Source organism: Canis aureus, chromosome 30 (genome assembly GCF_053574225.1).
Source record: "Canis aureus isolate CA01 chromosome 30, VMU_Caureus_v.1.0, whole genome shotgun sequence".
Taxonomy (NCBI): domain Eukaryota; kingdom Metazoa; phylum Chordata; class Mammalia; order Carnivora; family Canidae; genus Canis; species Canis aureus.
The window spans coordinates 36412022-36431530 of record NC_135640.1 but is presented as its reverse complement, the minus strand read 5'-3'; the positions used below and the strand labels follow the sequence as shown (position 1 = coordinate 36431530).

Below are 19509 nucleotides of genomic sequence, written 5' to 3'. Positions count from 1 at the left end.
GAAAGGATGTCACTTCTGCAGGTAGGATATGTAAGATTGCACACCTGTCCTGTAAGGAGACACTCTCCTTCACTGCTTTTGATAAAGAAAGTGGGCATGCTGGAAAGGACCAGACAGCAGGAAACTAAGGACGGCCACCTACTAACAGGCGGGAACAAATTGAGGCCCTCGATCCAAGAGTGGACAAGAAACTGAATTCTACCAACTACCAAATGAGCTTAAAAGAGGTCTCTCCCTAGTCATACCTCACGTGCTACCACAGACCAGGTCAACCTCTTGACCATGCCGAGACCCTAAACCAGAGGACCCAGCTAGGTTGTACACAGGAACCTGACCCCAAAAACTGTGGGATCATAAATGTATGTTTAAGTGTGTAACTTTGTGGGAATACTGTTACATATCAAAAATTAACTGTTGCATGATAAAGTTCTTCCATCATATCCCTGTGCTTTACTGAAATGGTGATTATCAACTATACTTAACTACACATTAAGCCAAATTCAGGTAGCAGTCACAATCATTCTTTTAAAGCAAAACTCACTTGTGAAGATGCCAACATTAACTACAATCTGACCCTGCATTTTTTGGCAGTCATTTGAACAACCCTGTCTGCTACTTCCATTATCTATCATTTCTTCCTGTTTCTGTTGATTTTTCTAGGTCTTCAAATCACTATTCTTTTTCTTCTGTAATATCTAATCTGCCATTAATACCAACTAGTGTATTTTTCATCTCACATATAGTTCTCATCTCTACAAGCTGTATTTGGGTCTCTTTTTTACCTTTCCCAGCTCTACCTTCTTGAACATAGACTGAATACAGTTTTGTTTTAGTGTCTTTACCTGTCAATTCTAACACCTGTCAGTTCTGGGTTGGTTTCAACTGACAGCCTGACTATAACTCACATTAACCTGCTTTTACACATATTTAGTAATTTTTGATTGAATGCCAGACATTTTAAACTGTTAAGTGTTAGATTTTGTTATATTTATTTAAAGAGTATTGGACTTTGCAGGAAATCACATTACTTTCCAATTAGTTTGCTCCTTTCAAGGCTTGTTTTCAAGAATTTTCCAGCCATGTCTAGAAAAGCCTTTATTTTAAGACTAATTTAGACCCACTACTAAGACATGATCCTTCTGGAGTCTCAATGAACACAGAATTTAAGGAGTTCTACTCTGGCTCTAAGGCACTCAAATATTTCCCAGACTTATGTGAGCTCTGAGAATTGTTCTGCTTAGTTTCCCAGTGGATTCCTTCCCCAGGAACTGTTTCTTTATGAAACTGCATCCTACATGTGCACAGCAGATTAATATGCAGTCAAAACATTTAAGAGGACCACTAGGAAGACTTATGGAACTCTTTTCACTGCATAGTTCCCTTGTCTCCAGAAGCCTTCTCCTCAAAACAGAACCATCCTGGCCTCCTCCAGCTCCAATCTTTGCTTCCTCAACTCAATGAGGCCAAATGGCTCTATTTGGGATCCCCCTCCCTGCCCAGAGATCTGAAAATTCTTCTCTAGAAGAAAGCTGGGCCATCAAAGAGCTCAACTTGTTTGCTCTCCCTCTGTCAGGGATCACCGATCTGCAGTGCCTATTGTTCAAATATCTGAAAATACTTGTTTCATGTATTTTGTCCAGTTTCCTAGCTGTTTATGGTTGGTTGGTAAATTCAGAATGTTACTGCCTCATAGTCAAAAACCTAAGTCATGATTCCTGACAATTAAATGTATTATAAGATACAGCCCATAAACACACACACACACACACACACACACACACACACACACACATTGTCGATTAAGTTATCCCATCTTTATTTTTATCATGGCATTTATCACTCTTTGTCCTCGTTGCTTGCTTTCTTGCTTATTCTACATTTAAAACAGAATGTAAGCTCTGTGAGAGTACAGGGATCTTGTCTATCTTGTCACTCCTATATCCCCAATACTTAAAATATATCCTGGCCTAGAATAGGCACTAAATCAGCAAATCCATTAAATCAATAGGCAAACTACATGTATCTATTTCACTTAATAAATACTATGAACTCTTCCCATTAATAAATTCTAATCTAGATGCAGGTAACCCCAACCCTGGAGAGTTCCTCAGAATTGTCAATTACCTTAATTAATTAGCATCATCTAAGTAAAGGTTTAGCTACAAACAAAAGAAACTAACTCTGACTTTGTTGAAACTGAAAAGGAAGTTATTAAAGCATATTAGGTAACTCACAGAAAACCCCAGGAGGGCCAGGCTGAAGGCTACATAATCAAGAACACCCAAAATTCAAACCACAGATCTGGTCCAGTGGAGACAACATAGGATTCAGTCACTGCAGCTTGTACAGACAATAGTGACACCAGGAACTAAATGGTACAGGTAAATCTTTGTCACTGCCCACCTCTGGAAAACAGATGTAGCTGCCATCCCCCTCACACTGCAGAACACAGATTCCACAAAGTGCCTGCTTCTGCAAATGACTAGCTTCTGAGGTGATGGAGTGGTGACTCCAGGTCACGTGATTGCATCCCAACTCCAAAAGTTGCAGAGAAAGTGAACAACTAGCTCTCAAAATTGAAGATTTCTACTTACCCCCAAATCCTTAAGGTAAAGAACTCCCCCAAACATAGATAGCCTTCGGATATTTTTATTATCTGAAAAAATAATGCACCAGTACCACATGACATCAATCCCAGTATACCAGAACTTTTATCTATTTCTTTAATTAATGGATTATAGAAGGTCTATGTTTCTCTTTCTTTTCTATGTTTAACTTTAGGACACTTAACTGTTCACTGGGTTTTTTATTACCTAGAAACAGCACATGCAATCTGCTGTGATTATCCTTCCTTAAGCAAATTTACTTCCCTGTGTGTCTCTCAGCTTATAAAACAGAGATACTACCAACCACCTTACAGAGTTGCTGAGAATATTAATAATAAATATGTAGAGTGTTGGGCTCATAGCAGGCACTCAATAACAGCTATTGTTACTATTATTATTTAATAGTAGCTTATTTTTTAAGAGGATGAACCCATTGATTTAAACTTTAAAAATCTGCCAACAGTTGAAGATCCAAGTTTCTATTTTACATAGTATTATAAATGTTCTCCCCTTTAACTCCTATGTTATCAAAAATAAAGCAACAAGTAGCTTAAAGTAGTCTAACATGTTGCCACCAAAACTAAGTTCAAAACATAAACCAAACAAACAAAAAGAAGGAAGGAACAAATGAACAAACAAATTGCTCACCCTGAACACAAGCCTGGTTTCCTTTACATTTCTCTCCAGTGAGCTCCTGACTGAAAAACTTCATGATGGCAAAGACCCTATATGCCCATGGGACTCACTATGTCCCAAGGGCCTAACACAGGGCCAGGCTCAGAGAGCAGAGCTTCACTACCCACTCAATATTTCTGAATGTTTTTCCAAATATTTACTATAGAAACTAGTTACTGAGAAAGGTTTCAAAACTATTTTAACAAAGCCCTTAAAAGCTTTTAAAAGCTCATTCATCTGACAAGATGGGACAGCTTCAGTCACTTTTAACTCAAGACTCATTCTTTTGAAAATCCATCCATAAAATGAACTTCCCCAATCATTTTCATTCTGTTGTCCAAACTTGAAAAAGTTAAAGCCAGGGAATCCCTGGGTGGCTCAGCGGTTTAGCACCTGCCTTCCACCCAGGGCGTGATCCTGGAGTTCCAGGATTAAATCCCACATCAGGTTCCTTGCATGGAGCCTGCTTCTCCCTCTGCATGTGTCTCTGCTTCTCTCTCTGTCTCTCATGAATCAATAAAATCTTTTAAAAAAAAAAAAAAAGGTTAACGCCAAAATCCAAACAAACCACTTTCTTCAATTTTTTGTCACTTTTTAGATAAAGTCAAAGTTAGAGCTTATTTTAAATTTTTTAGATTTTGTTTATTTATTCATGAGAGACATAGAGAGAGAGAGGCAGAGGCACAGAGGGAGAAGCAGGCCCCATGCAGGGAGCCCCATTTGGGGCTGGATCCTGAACTCTGGGATTGCATCCTGAGCCAAAGGCAGATGCTCAACCGCTGAGCCACGCAGGCATCCCAAGAGCTTGTTTTAAATGTGAACCTAACGTGAACCTAACAGCTACTACAAATGCTGGACTGACATCCTAGAGGTCACTGTTTTGTTTTTTGTGGGTTTTTTTTTTTTTTTAAGATTTTATTTATTTATTCATGAGAGACACAGAGAAAGAGGCAGAAACACAGGCAGAGGGAGAAGCAGGCTCCCTCCATGCAGGGAGCCCAACGTGGGACTTGATCCTAGGTTTCCAGGATCACACCCTGGGTGGAAGGTGGAGCTAAACCGCTTGAGCCACCCAGGCTGCCCTAGAGGTCACTGCTGAATGGACCTCACTTTGTTGGCTAAGAATCATGAAAGATATCCAGGCCGATTCTCTCCACAATTTAAAACTCCAAATGAACACTAAGTAATGTGTCTATTTCAATAAACTACTAAAATGATGTGCTCCTTTATTTAAAAAGGTACAATCTAACTAATACAACATTATTAACTATACTTTCTTAAAAAATAAAACCTAGGGATCCCTGGGTGGCACAGCGGTTTAGCTCCTGCCTTTGGCCCAGGGCACGATCCTGGAGACCTGGGATCGAATCCCACGTCGGGCTCCCGGTGCATGGAGCCTGCTTCTCCCTCTGCCTGTGTCTCTGCCTCTCTCTCTCTCTCTCTATCATAAATAAATAAATAAATAAATAATAAATAAATAAATAAATAAATAAAACCTAAAAAGACACAATGTTTCTACTCCATATTCCTAACACCTGGCTTCTCCCATACAGTAGGTACTTCATATGCATTTGTGAAATTATTCCATGAGTAAATAACTTTTTCCTGCCTATAAATTTTTCCATTCCTATCTTTAAAAAGATAATCCTTTAGGGCACCTGGGGGGCACAGTTGGTTAAGCATCTTGCCTTCGGTTCAAGTCATGATCCTGGGGTCGAACCCAGCATCTCAGCATCTGGGCTCCCTGCTCAGCAGGGAGTCTGCTTCTTCCACTCCCCCCCCACCCAGGGCTTGTGCTTTCTCTCCTGTGCTCGTACTTGCTCACTGTCTCTCAAATAAATAAAACTTAAAAAAAAAAAAAAAGAATAGTCCTCTGGGGGGACTTGGATGGTTCAGTTGGACCAAACTCTTGATTATGGCTCAGGCTATGATCTCAGGGTTCTGAGATGGAGCCCCTGAGTCAGGCTCTGAACTGCTTGGGATTCTACACGACCCCCCACTCCCACCCCATGCCTCTCCCCCAGGCTCAGGTGCTCTCTCAAGTAAATAAATAAATAAATAAAATTTTAAAAGATAGTCCTTTGGTCCCTGACACCAAATAGTAAAGAGCAAAACATGCAGTTCATTGATTCATTCAACAAATGTTTACTCAGTGCTTACTATGGTGCCAAGCCTTTGCTGATGCCACCCACTGCCCTACTCTCTCAAAAACATTAAATTAAATAAGCATTAAAAAATTATCAACTGTAGGGGGCGTGTGGGTGGCTCAGGTTAAGAGTTCAACTCTTGATTTCAGCTTAGATCATGATCTCAGAGTTGTGAGACAGAGCTCCATGTTCACCATGGAGTCTGCTGGAGACTCTCTCTCTCCCTCCACTGCACTACCCTGCCCCCCGCCCCTCACTCTCTCTAAATAACTAAATAAAAATCTTTTTAAAAAAGTATCAACTATAATAAGCACTATGGAGGAAAATTACAAGAAGACATGACACATTAAAAAAGAAGTGATGGGTGTGGGGGGGGATTACTTTCCCTGAGAAAATAAAATCTAGGCTGTATGTGCTGGAGGAAACGAGGTTCACTCACTCCAAGGAAGGAGATGGCTGCGGGCTGAAGCAGCAGCACATGAGAAGATAGAATCCAGAGCCTAGGAAGGTAAGACTGTCTAAGTGAGTGGAGGCCACCTCATTCAGGTACTGGGTCCTGTATGTGACTAGTTTGGTCTTTACTCTAGAAGTCACAGTGTATTATTAAACAGGTTTGTTTGTTTGTTTTTAAGACAAAGAATTCTTATTCATTGGCTCAAATCGCTCTTCCATTCCTATTCCTGTCCATCCCACTGAATTTTCCTTACTCTTTGACTTTCCTTATATGCCTACATCCTTTACCTTCGATGTCTGGATCTTTGTCTTACTCAGCAAGAAGGCTTCCTCCAAGCTGTCTCTCACGAATCCTAAGACTCTCATCTTCAATTTCTTCCCTCTGCATAGCTGATTCTAATACTGCTGAGTAACTGTGGGCCTTCAGGCCAATTCTTAGGTAAATTCACCTAGCTTCACTGACGTTTTGAACTATACCACAGAATGATCATAGAGAAATTCAAAAAGTGAAATTAGATTCTCGTGTACTCAAATGAGATCCTAATAATTTTCCTACCATTGCTATTTTGAAAAAACTTTTACAAAAGCTTTTGTACTACGGAAGTAATGTCATTCAGTAATGAATGTGTTTGATGTAAAGATGAAGTTAAAAAAAAAAAAACCACTACTGAGATGACAGTTGTACTTTTCAAGGGGAACTGATCAAATCAGAACAAATTTTTCAGCACACAGTAATTGTCTTAAAGACTGGAGTCCTATTTATATACCCAAATAAACTTTCACTCAAAATTAACTGTCAAAAGGACTCTAAAATGAGACAAAAATTTGACCTTCAAAAAGCAACATCAAAAATTACTCAATTTAAGGGCACCTGGGGGGCTCAGGTCATGGTCCCAGGATTGAGTCCTGCACCAGGCTCCCTGCTCAGTGGGGAGCCTACTTCTCCCTCTCCCCCTCCCCCACTCATTCTCATTCTCTCTCAAATAAAATATTTAATAAAAAAAATTACTCAGTTTCATGTGCTCTGTGTTCCCTTCAATGAAAATGTATGTCTACTCTAGATGAAGTCAGTAAGCCTACTCTAGGGATTACTAAAGATTTCCCCCAAACAGATCATAACTTCTGTGATGGCACAGTTTAGGCTTTGCTGGAGAACTGATTCCCAGGCCCCACACTTCCATGTCTGGCATTGGTAGATCCTCAATAAATAATTCTAAACACCTCAAGAGATAAACGCTTTTTAAATGATTGGTCTCCTGGTAAGAATACTTGTGAAAATAAAGAGAATACGGTATTATTTAGGAAAATACTAAGACACTCAGAATAAACTTAACTCTCTCCCATGTTCCACTACTCTGTATTTTTCAAACCATGTATCATGATACATCTTTTTCTTTCCGGATTCACATCTTCTAACACTGCCTTCTCCCACTGTTCCATTTTCAAGCTCATCTTTAATGGTGCTCCAAATGGCTTCCACTTGTCCCTCATGGAAGTCTCAACTACAGCAATAATTCGATCTTCTGTTCAACAGTTTTTGCAGGCCCTCAGGAGGAAATTCACTCAATTGCTCCATTAAACAAATCATTCCCAAACTATACTGCTACCAATGTTTAATCCTCTCCTTTCTAGGTCCAAAAATTTGGCCACACTGCTGTTTGAACCCAGAAATATTCACTTGTTCTTTGAAAATTAAATCACTGAGAATTTTTTAAGGCACTCCTGACGTGGCTCTCCCCTCTGACTTCTACTTTTTACCTCTTCTTACTCTTTCATGCCTATACACCTAGAATGAGCCTGCCTTCCAGGCCCTTCTCCTCACTGTGTTCATCTCCCTAACCCAGACTTGTCACCACAGCCCTGGTGAGAAACACCTTCAATGGCCCCAAACACCTCATAAATTTAAGACCCACCACACTCATTTCTCAGTGTCACCGTCCCTCTCCCTCCTCCAGAACCTCTCACACATGCCCTTTGATACTCTGGGCCCCGTGGCCCATGAATCTGTCATTCTCCTGAGGCCCCCCATCCTTCCCCTGCCACCCCAGGACCCTCTCTCTCTAGCAGACTATCAAATCCCTAGGTTCTACCAAGACTCAAGTCCCTTCTCCTCCAGGCATGCTCAAATCCCCAGCATTCCTTACGGCTTTCTTCTAGTTCTTTCAATGTCAATACCTTTTACTGTTGGCAGCCATGGTCTTACCTATGGTGATGGCACCTGGACACACATCTCAACGCTAACAGCACAGGTAAGCAAATTTTACTTTTGTAGTCAAAGCTTCTACCACCACAATGCACATACCTCATACATAAGACTGAAGGAAAATAAGAATTCCCTTATACAATTTATCAACGCATTTACAATTGCAAGCATCTACAAAGTTATCAAAACATCAGTTTTTCATTCAACAGAATAAAAACTACAGGAAAATCAGAAAATATTTTTAATCATATATCTGACAAAGAATATTTCGTTATTAAAGTACAAGACTTAGAGTACAACTAAAAATCTTCCAACTCCCTCATAATTAAAGAAATGCAAATCCAAACAACTAGACATCATTTTCACCTATTAAACTGACAAAGATTTAAAACTCTGGTAACACCAGTGTTGGTGAGATCTGGGAAACTATGAACTCTCAAACACTGCTGACTGAAATATAAATTGGTGCTACTGATTTGGCAAGGCATATCCAAATATGCATATATTTGGCAAACCAGCAATTTCCCTTAGAAATATATATCATGTGGCTAAGGCTCGCAGGACACAGCTGTATGTACAAGGATGCACACTGCAGAATTGTTTAAAACAAAAATACAAAACAATTTAAATGTTCTTTAATGGAGATTGATTAAGCTGTGGTACATCCGTAACATGGAATACTTTCTAACCATTAAGAACAACAGGGAAGCTATCAGCTGATACTAAGGTATTTCTAAAACCGACCAAGATGCTTAAGATGCAAATCTATGTGTCTAGCATCATCCAGTTTAAGCATGACCCATGTTTAGCATGATCCAGTTTGCAGGTAAGGGCACAGACCCTGTACATACACACACATCTATCACAATGTCTAGGCACTTTATTTTTTTTTTTTTAAAGATTTTATTTATTTATTCATGATAGACACAGAGAGAGAGAGGCAGAGACACAGGCAGAGGGAGAAGCAGGCTCCATGCACCGGGAGCCTGATGTGGGATTCGATCCTGGGTCTCCAGGATCGTGCCCTGGGCCAAAGGCAGGCGCCAAACCGCTGCGCCACCCAGGGATCCCTGTCTAGGCACTTTAAAAAAACTAATAGGATCAATGGCACAAGCCCTGGCTTGGCTCAGTGACTCCTGATCTTGGAAGCTGTGAGTTCCAGGGCCATATTGGAGTTAGTGTTTCTTTAAAAAAAAAAAAAAAAAAAAAAAAAAAAATTTTAAAATAGGATCATACTAAACACAAATATAATAAATGTTTAATATATATCCTTGCACATATACACACAGGACATTGTTGGTAGGAGAAATAAGAACTATTACCTATGGAGCACGAGGCGGGGGTTTGATATATAGCATTCTATAGGGCCTGAGCTTTTTTTTTTCTCCCTACCATGAGGAGATATTATTTGGTGATCTTTTAAAAACTAAAATTCCCAAGGTGATAAGAATGATTCCTTATATATTTGATATGGTGTCAGACCCCTCAAATAGAAATGATGAACGCTAAGAAAAAAAGCCTTCTACTCCAATACTCAATCAAGTGGCACAAAATTATCCACAGTCCCATTACCAATACTCTTAGTGACAGAAGGCCAGAAGTCCAGTCTAATACTCCCAGCCTCTGGCCACCAGAGGAACCTTTCCAGGACTCTATACCACAAGCTGACATTTCTCAAACATGCCCTTCATCTTCCTCCAGCAAGGACACACACGCCGATTCTTCCCTTCCCTTCCCACAAAGCTCTCTTATTAGCATAGGTGCTATCTCCAATGTTTAAAATGATAGCCAGGGCAGCCAGGGTGGCTCAGCGGTTTGGCGCCGCCTTCAGCCCAGGGCGTGATCCTGGAGACCTGGGATCCAGTCCCAGGTCAGGCTCCCTGCATGGAGCCTGCTCCTCCCTCTGCCTGTGTCTCTGCCTTTCTCTCTCTCTCTGTCTTCCATGAATAAATAAATAAAATATTTAAAATAAAATAAAATGACAGCCAGGGCAGCCCGGGTAGCTCAGTGGTTTAGCACCACCTTCAACCCAGGGACTGGTCTTAGAGACCCGGGATCAAGTCTCACGTCGGGCTCCCTGCATGGAGCCTGCTTCTCCCTCTGCCTGTGTCTCTGCCTGTCTCTCTCTCCCTCTCCCTCTTCCTCATGAATAAATAAATTAAAAATCTTTTTAAAAAATAAAATAAACAAATGACAGCCAGCTAATTCATAAAAATAAAGTGTTAACCTGATACACAGATAAAAGGCATTCCTCTGGGAATACTTCCAGTTCAAATTAGGGAATCCAACTCTTAGTTTAATCTAAAGAAATGAATTCCACAGTGAAAACTGCAAATGAAAAAGAAAGTAATAATTTGAAGACCTACCTTGGTTCCTTCTAATCATGCCAGACTAGCACCTACCTATCATCTACCCTAATGCTGTAGGTAAACTACCCTATCCACTACAGCACTGACATGAACAATACCTTTAAAACCTCAACTTCCCATCCTTAAATACTCATTTGACTATTTGCTAAAAGGACAATTAAGTGATCCATTCACTACCAATGAGCTCACATATAAAAAACTATTTGAGAATGACCAATATCCTTAAAAAATCCCAATACAACTGGTACTTGGTCCACTTTTACGTTCATATTAAGAACGAAGAACCAGGGGTCAGAAAAACATACACTAGTCCTCAAGTGGCTCACTCTGGGGTACTGGTTAGTCACTTAGTTTCTTTGCACCTACTTCCTTCTCTAAAGTGAAAGAGATGAATTATATCAATGTTTTTCTAAGTGTTTCTACTGTACCAGGTTACTCAGAGTCCTAATTAAGAAAGTAGATTCCAGAGCATCACCCCAACCCTGTAGATGGAGAAGTATCTGGGTTGGGGAGTCTCACAACTTTGAGAAGTTCTCCAGAAGCCTGTTTGAGAACCATTAGTTTCTCAGGTCTCCGCCTAGACCGAATAACACTCTAGTTCCAAATAATCCTAGATCTTCCACTTTGTTCAAACCCACAAAACTTAAGAGGAACATACTTGGATAGTAAATGTATTTCTAAGCATCACTGCTATCGTCCTCCTTGCAACTTCAGGGACTCAAGCAGTTACTGAAAACCTGACAAGATTCAAGTGTCATTCCGGTATTGTTTGCTGAGAGTATGGGTATGAATACACACAGCAGGATTACATTCTAGGAAACTGTTAAAATCCAAAAGCTTAGATTTCAAATAGTTTACATACAATATAGTCACAGCTATCAAGAACCATATATCTAACAAAAAAATCAGTAAAATAATGTTACAGCCAAAATTCATTCACTTCTAAAAGTTTAGCTACATTTTTTCTAATCTGACTATATATATTGCAGATACTGAATAGTGATCTATTTAAATTTGCACACCACAGTTCTGAAGATTAATAATCAGATATGGAAAATAAATCTTATTAATTAGTGTAATAAGTTGTCTTTCCAAGGTTTCTTTCTGTATATTTCTTCCAAAAGATTTAAGTGTGACAGGAAATGTTTCATCATTCCCCATTCTCCTTTTCTTCAGCAGAAACAGATTTTTAACCAAACAGCCCCCCTGCCAGAGACCACATATCCCAGCCTCCTTTGCAGCTAACTGTGGCCACCTGACCAAGTTTTGACCAACACCTGTGAACAAAGTCGTGGAATGTGCTTTCCCCACACCTGTTCCTAGATGGTAGATATGGTGGGGAGCGGTCTTGTACCACACAGAAAGTGGTGTCTACCTAAAAGAGGAAAACAGCAAGACAGAAGGAACCAAAGTCCCCTTTACCATGGAGCCACTACATCAGCCTGAAAATCACTTACATGAGAGAGAAAAAACTTGTTAAAGCTATTGTATTTAATCAGAACAAAGGCCCAATCTTGTGTTCTAATTAATGCATAAAGTTTAAATTTATAACAAATATTAAGTAATAGCTACTTACTAATTCAGTAAAGTTGAAACTCTAATTATAAATTCTTGGGTAACCCCACTACTGAAATTATTGCTACTGTACCAACTTATATTTATATGGCATTCTAAACTTTTGCAAAGCACTTCATAATCATATCTCATTCCACATTCTCAAAATCCTAGGCAGGGCAGCTGGTGCTGTGCACATTTGGCATATAAAACACTGAAGCTCAGAGAAGCTACTTTGCCCAAGATTGCACAATTACAGAGTGGTACTAGGACAGGATTCAGCATATAGGTTCTTCATTCCATCCTCTGTATACGTATACGTTTATATACCTCTGCTGTACTGGAAGCGTGATCAAAAAAAAGAATTATTCCCGTCCAGATGGACCTTACAATCTAGTGGAGAGAGGAAGAGACAGACATTAAATAAGTAAGTATATCTGTGAATATGTATGAATAATAATTACACAGCTAATTTGCAGTAAGAGCTACAAAGAAAGCAGATTCCTACAAGAATGCATGTCTAAGGAACCCTACCTAGACTGGGGCATTGGGGAAAGCCTCTTTCTGGAGAATCAGCATTCATCCTGGGACCTCAAGGATGAGTACAAATGGAAAGGAGGAGGCTATTAAGAAATGCGTTTGTGTTGGGCAGCCTGGGTGGCTCAGCGGTTTAGCGCCTGCCTTCGGCCCAGGGCGTAATCCTGGGGACTCGGGATTGAGTCCCGCTTCGGGCTCCCTGCTTGGAGTCGGCTTCTCCCTCTGCCTGTGTCTCTGCCCCTCTCTCTGTGTCTCGTGAATAAATAAATAAAGTCCTTAAAAAAAAATGCATATGTGTTGCCTCAATCTGCACAAGAGCTCTACAGTAAGTACCACCAACGCCATGTTACAGACGAAGAAACCAATACTTAGCAAAATCACACTGCCAGTGAGATTGCAGATCGGCCTGACCCTGGAGCCTCTACCCAGCACCATCTCACAGGCCCATACTCTCTCCACTGCATCACACTACCTCAACTGCCATCTATAACTAGATATTATGCAGATTTTGGATGGGTGACAGAGCAGCTTCTTACCAAAACACATATGCTAGGATGCCAACTCTAGCCACAGATATCCATAAAACTTAAAAAAAGAAAAAGATTCAAATCTTGTCACTGGAAATCTGATATACTTAGAAAGATTGCAGGGTTATTTAATGAACAGAGATGTTATGTAAAATAGAGGTGATGTTGAAAACCAGATTCATTCCATGTAAAACCAGTTCCCTAAGCTCCTCCCCATTGATTTATACAACCATTTTAATTATGGGAACAAAAAACAACAATTCATCAAGAGTAAAAATCCATTTTAGGCTATCATGATTCATATATTAGATACAAGCATATGTCCCTGAAACAAAAAAATATCTTGTCAAAACTTTAATAGTACCACGTAAACTTTTGAAAATCTCATTCTAGAACAGAGGATGTATAGCTCTGGTAGAAGGATCAACTGTCAAGAAGCCCAAGTGGCTCTACATTAGCAAAGAGTATGCCCACAAGGAACCACATCATTTTATATATCCAAAGTACTGAAAGTCATCATCTCCAATAGAAAATTTTAATTTGTAATACAATTCTGAAAGCATGATTTCAAAGCAAAAGTATAACTTTTGAAAAACACTTAGCTGGTCTATCCAATGCAACACCTCCAAACAATGTCGTTTCCATATGACGAAAGAAAGAAAGAAAGAAAGAAAGAAAGAAAGAAAGAAAGAAAGAAAGAAAGAAAGAAAGAAAGAAAGAAACTAACTAAGGCTGCCTGTAGCCACCAAGTGAGGAAACAAGACTTATCTTTAATTACTTAATATGAATCTGAGATTACTTTCATCCTATGAACCTAGTATCTCATTCTCACGTAACCAACAATAAATCTTATAGCTCTAGCTTAACACTGCAAGCAAGATTTCAAAAGATTTCTTCACTTAGGGGCAACTGAGAAGTTTTAGGTAACTTAAAACAATTAGGTGGGGTTTTTTTCCCAAGTAATCAAAAAAATTTAACCTCCTCCCCCAAATTTTTAATCTAAAATTGTACAAGCCACGGGTTAGGAGTTTCCATAGTTTCTCTAACCATCAGAACATTGCCCAACAGTTACAATGACATACAGTAAGAAGTCTTTTAAAAGACTAGCACTATGCACACATAAGGTGCTCCTGCACACGTCGGTCACACAATACCTTCTGACAGGGCAAACTGTGTTAGTACTAAGTTTCAAGAGACCATATTTGATAATTCCAAGTAATACCTTTACTTCCAAATAGAAAACATGTAAAACCATCAAAACACTCAACAGAAAGTAGAGCTTCCTAGCTCACAGTTGAAACTACGGATAAGGAATACGACAAAATTGTGAAAATAATAAAATCTTGTCAGGGAAGAAATAAGCTCATTATAAAGACTCTTCCTGGAAGTTTTTGGATTTTGCTGGGTTCAGATGGTTCATTCTTTCTTGGAGGAATGAGAGAGATTGCTTGGGGGTGTGGGTGTAAGAAATGTGAAAGTTCTTTGTAGTAAAAGAGAAGATAACGCTAAAGCAAAAACATTGAAACTTTTATCACAAACACCAAGGAAGTCACAAATGAAGCCCCCCTCTGCTAATGAATCTTACTTTCAGTCTCACATATAAGGCAATTCCCTTCACGCTCATAATAAAGTTACTCCTTTCCAAATTTTCTTCCCAAAACCAGATACTTGCCAACCATAAACACACATGTGAAAACATCCCTGACTAATCTAACCTAGTTCTTACTTAAAAAAAAAAAAAAGTTTTCAAGCAGTACCCAAGATATGATACATATTAGCGTTTTCTTTCTTTGTATTTCAGTTTCATAACAAAATGCATACCAAAGGTCATTGTACACTTGTGGGATAAGCCATCCTGAATTTTGCTTTTGCAGATAAATACTCCTAGCACTATAAAAACCTATATATGTAAATTCTTTAAATACCAGTCCCTGAATTTACCACTCCCTACCTACCCCCTATCTTTAAGTCATAAACACAGTAACTCTCCATAAATAAAACTAAGGGGACAAACATCTGACAACATTCTACAGGGGGGAAAAAATTCTAATCAAGGGTCTTTTTCACTATACACGTTCCCGAACAAAACACTGCATTTTAAAATGGAATATTTTCATTTATTTTGAATGTTCCCCTAAAGACTGGGCTAACTGGTTAATTTTGGAGGGCAAGCACACAGTAATTCTCTCTTAAATTTCTAATAGGTCCCACCAAAATGTCTTTAAAATACGGTTAAGAGGCTATCTTACACCTTTATCCCAAATTCCTAAAAACAAAGATCTCACTAGATCATTTAGTCCATTTCCCAACCCTACCAATAATGACCATCCATTCATTGAAGTCTATTCCTTCAAATCAAAACTTTTAAAGTGTGCCTTCAACTTACACAGGGGTAACCTAGAACAATTAATATCTGAGCTTACGCCTCTTATCAACTTTTTATACTGTCTTACAATCGAACTTCGTACACATGTTAACAGGAGTCCTTAACTTTCTGATAAGGTTTGAACTCTAAATGAATTTGGACAGCCAATAAAAGCACCAGGGCTATTTCAAGACCAATCCTCCAAAAGCACTGGGGTACTTTAAGTGTAAGTCATGTGCACATTAAAAATCTTAACTGTAACTGAGTAAACTTTCTCTTAACTGGTTTCTTTGAGACTATCATCTTCAGCTTAAAATCTTAGCACATGAAATTTTAGTTCTAGTCTCACATTTATAACCTATCTGAAAATATTTCTCTCAGATAATCAAGAGGTGAGAAATTGAGAAAATAAAAAAAGGTCACGCCACTGAATTATCAAAACTCCTCAGAATCAAAATATTAAATATATCCATTCTTAAACACTTTGTATATGTAAGGTGCAAGGGGGGGGTCATACAGGAAATCCCCGTATTCAAAAATTTTAAAATGCCTAAAACTAACTTTTACACAAAACTTTGCTATGACTCATCAATACTTAAATGATGCCTACAATTAAAATTAATTGTGAAGAACAAAACGCACCAAAATATATCTTTTTAAGTCTTTCCATTCAATAACTGTCTACATGGGGGGGGAGGGGGGGGCCGGGAGGGGGAAACGGGAAGGGGGAGAGACTGACAAGTTTCATCAAGAGGGTCTCTTTTCTATCTTTCCACTTCCGCAAAGGAGAAAGTTCCTTCCACGCTCAACACTGTCAGGGGCGCAATCTCTAGGTTAGAACCCTGAGTCATTACACGCGGATCGCTGCAAAATCTGCCAGCGTCTCTAATAATCAGTTATAAGCTAGTGATTACGAGCCCAGGCCGGCTAGGGGCTCCAGCTCCTGGAGTCCCAGCTGTGTGACCTTGGGTGAGTCACCGCTCAGTTTCCTCATCTGTGAAATGGGTTAACAGTTCCCACCAGTGGGAAAAGCGAGTGCATACACGTAAAGCCCTGAGACGACTGCCTGGCTGGCTCTCTGTTCATCCTAATCTTAAAAAAAAAAAAAAAATCAGTGTGAAAACGATGCGATACCGGGTATTTTCTGACAACTCGGGCGGAATTCCAGAAACCAAATGGTGCTGGCATCCGCGGGCTGCACCTAGATTACAAGGTCCGTGTAATCTAGGGTTGGACGCAAAAGGCACGGGCCAGCCAGTCGGGGTTCGCTCGCTCGCTCGCTCGCTCCTTGAGCCATTTTTAACTATTTCAGGCTAGGGAGGGGCCTCTCGCTAGGCCAGGCGTTCGGCTCCTCGGCAGCGGCGGTGGGTCGACGCGAGAGCGGGGGGGAGGGGGGGCTGCAAATAAGACTCGGGAAGTTTTGTGGCCGCGGCCGGATTTGCCCGTCGGGGTCCGCGCACTCCCGGGCACCGGCGCCGCTCGGGCTGCTCGGCTGCTCGGCTGCTCGGCTGCCGGCCGGGTCGTCGCCGCACCTCGGGCGGGCGGGCGGGCGGGCGGGCCGGCGGCCTCCCCCGCGCTCCCGGCGCAACTTGGGAGCACACGCCCCGGAGCGCCTCCCCGGGCGCCGCGCCTCGCCCCGCGGCCGCCCCGATCCCGCGGCCCGGGCATTGTCCTTGCGGAGAGCCCCGGCGGGTTCCCACGCTGCTGGGGGCACCGAGAGGAGGGCCGAGGGAGGAGCTGGGGGGAGAGGGTGAGGAGGAAGAGGAGGAGGAGGAGGAGGAGGAGGAGGAAGACAACCTCCTCCCCTCCGCCCGGGCGACCAGTGAAGGTCTGGCGCTTCCCCGGCCCCCCCCGCCCGCCCGCCCGGCCCCGGCCCCGGCTCCCGGGAGGCCGCGGCCCCGGCTCCCGCCCGCCGCAACTTTGCCCTCCGCTCGCTCGCGCCCGCCTCTCCTCCGGGACCGGGCCTGCCGGGCTCCCTCCCCCGGCGACCGGCCGCGGGCCGCGGGGCGCGGGCGCCTCCTCCTAAAATGGCAGGTCCCTCCCTCCGCCCGGCCGGCCTCGGCGCGGGCCCGGCTGCAGGCCGCGGGGGGGGGGGGGGGGGAGCCGGGCGCCGGGCCGGACACTCACCGGGACGATGGCGGGGCGCTCGCGCCGCTCCCTCCGGTGAGTCTCAGCCTCGGGCTCCCGCCGCTGCGCTCCCGCCGCGGCCTCCGCAGCCAGCGCCGCCCCGGCCGCCTGTCTCTCCGCCCCCGGCGCTCCCGGCGCTGCCGGCGCTCCCGGCCGAGCCGCAGCCTTCGCAGTCCGTGTCCGGCTCCGCGGTTCCAGCGGCGCCCGGGGCCGGGGAGGCGGCAGCCCCCTCCCCGGCAAATACCGCAGTCCCCGGACCCCGGCTCCCGGCGGCGGGGCCGCGCGGCCCGGCCCGGCGCGGAGGGCGGCGGCGAGGCCGGGCGCCGAGTGGCGGCCGCTCCCGGCGGCTTCTTCCCGACGAGGATTTTTGTAAATCGCACAAAATGGCGCGCGCTCCAAACCTGCGCAGCCAGAAGCGCCGGGGCCCGAGCGGCGGCGGCGGCGGCGGCGGCGGCTCCTCCGCCAGGAGAGCCCGAACCGCCCGCCCCCGAGTCCCCGCACAGACAGACAGACACACACTCACACACACGCACGCACGCACACGCTCCCTCACACACACACTCTCACACTCACACCGGTCCCGCCCGCTCGCCGGCGGCGGCGGCGGCGGCGGCGGCGGCAGCGGCACCAACAGCAGCAGCAGGAACAGCAGCAGCAGAAGCGGCGGCGGCGGCGGCGGCGGCGGCGCCCGCACCCCCCGCTCGAGGTGTCCGCTCCCTGAGCCCGACCTGGGCCGCGATCAGCAGCAGCGACGGCAGCAGTCTCCCCGGATCCCCCCGCCGCTCTTGCCGCCGCCACCCCCGCCTCACTCCAATGGGGCTTTTTATTATTATTCGGGCGGGAAGCGAAAGGGTTTAAAAAAAAACCAACCAACAAAATGGCGACGGACCGACCCGGTCGCTATAGCAACTGTCAATCAAAACGCAAAACCCCGGCTGACGTGCTGACGTCCTCCTCCCGCCCCCCCGGCCCCAAGCCGGCGGGCGGGGCCTGTTGCTCGGGCAACGGCAGATTCCGTTCCCTCCTTTCCCTCTCCCCCGACGTCCCTAACCAACCACCCAACCCCCTCAGGTCACGTGAAGGATAAATTCGGAGCTCGGGCCCGCTACGAGTGTCAGAGGAGGGCGCGTGATTCGCTCGGGGGAGGGGAGAAGAGGGGGACGGCCGGGCCGAGGGAGGGAAGGGAAGGGAAAGGAAGGGAAGGGGAAGGGGGGGCGAGGCGGCGGCCCGGCCTGTGCGCGAGCGCCCGCCGCCTCCCCGGCCTCCCGGCCGCGCCCCGCCCCGCGCCCGCGCCCGCGCCCGCGCCGACTGCGGCCCGGGGAGCGCGCGCGGCCTCCGCGCCGCCGCCCCCGGAACCCCGCGCTTCCGCGTCGTGCGCCCGCAGCCCCGCCCGCGCCGGGGGTGGGGGTGGGGGTGGGGGAGGGGAGGGGGGCGGGCTCTGCGGCCGCGCGGGGACCCGGGCCGCCCCCGCCCCCCCGCCCGCGCCGCGGCCCCGGGGCTCTCACCTTGGTCCCCGGGGAGCGCGCCGGCCGCGGGAGGGCGGCCCGGGGGCGCACGGCCGCGCGTCTCAGCTGTTCTTCGAAGGGCTCGCGTGCCCCCCTCGCCGGAAAATGCCCACGGAGGCCGCGGCGGGGGTGGGGGAGCGGCCGCCTCCGCGTTTCAGACATCTCAGGAATTCCGGACGCTTCGCCCGAATCCGGGATGCCCCTGCGGCTGACACCTTGATTAAACCCTGCCTCTCCGTTCGCGCAGCAGCCAATGCCGGCGATCACATATTATGCACGCAAGCATCATACAAACTTTCTTGAGGCTGTGCACGCTCTCCCAGGCTCTACCACCTATCTCAAAGCCCTCCCCACCTTTCTGGGTGCAGGCTTTCCTTTGCAGATCGGAATGCCCCTTACATTAATCCTCTTGAGCTAGGACTGTATCCTTGCTGCCCCGCT

The 19509-nt window shown here is 44.6% G+C and overlaps 1 protein-coding gene across 5 annotated transcripts in view; it reads right to left on the bottom strand.

The window, feature by feature from the left end:
* The window catches only part of DYRK1A (dual specificity tyrosine phosphorylation regulated kinase 1A), a 148346-nt gene extending 129259 nt beyond the window's left edge, over positions 1-19087 (bottom strand). For 3 of the 5 annotated variants that reach the window (XM_077879191.1, XM_077879188.1, XM_077879193.1), the window contains exon 1: positions 17564-17766. The gene's annotated coding sequence lies outside the window, so the exon portion shown is untranslated. Of the gene's footprint in view, positions 1-17563; positions 17767-19068 lie in introns of those variants that run through there. The other 2 variants (XM_077879189.1, XM_077879190.1) reach the window with 2 other exon arrangements.
* Positions 19088-19509: the final 422 nt, after the last annotated feature.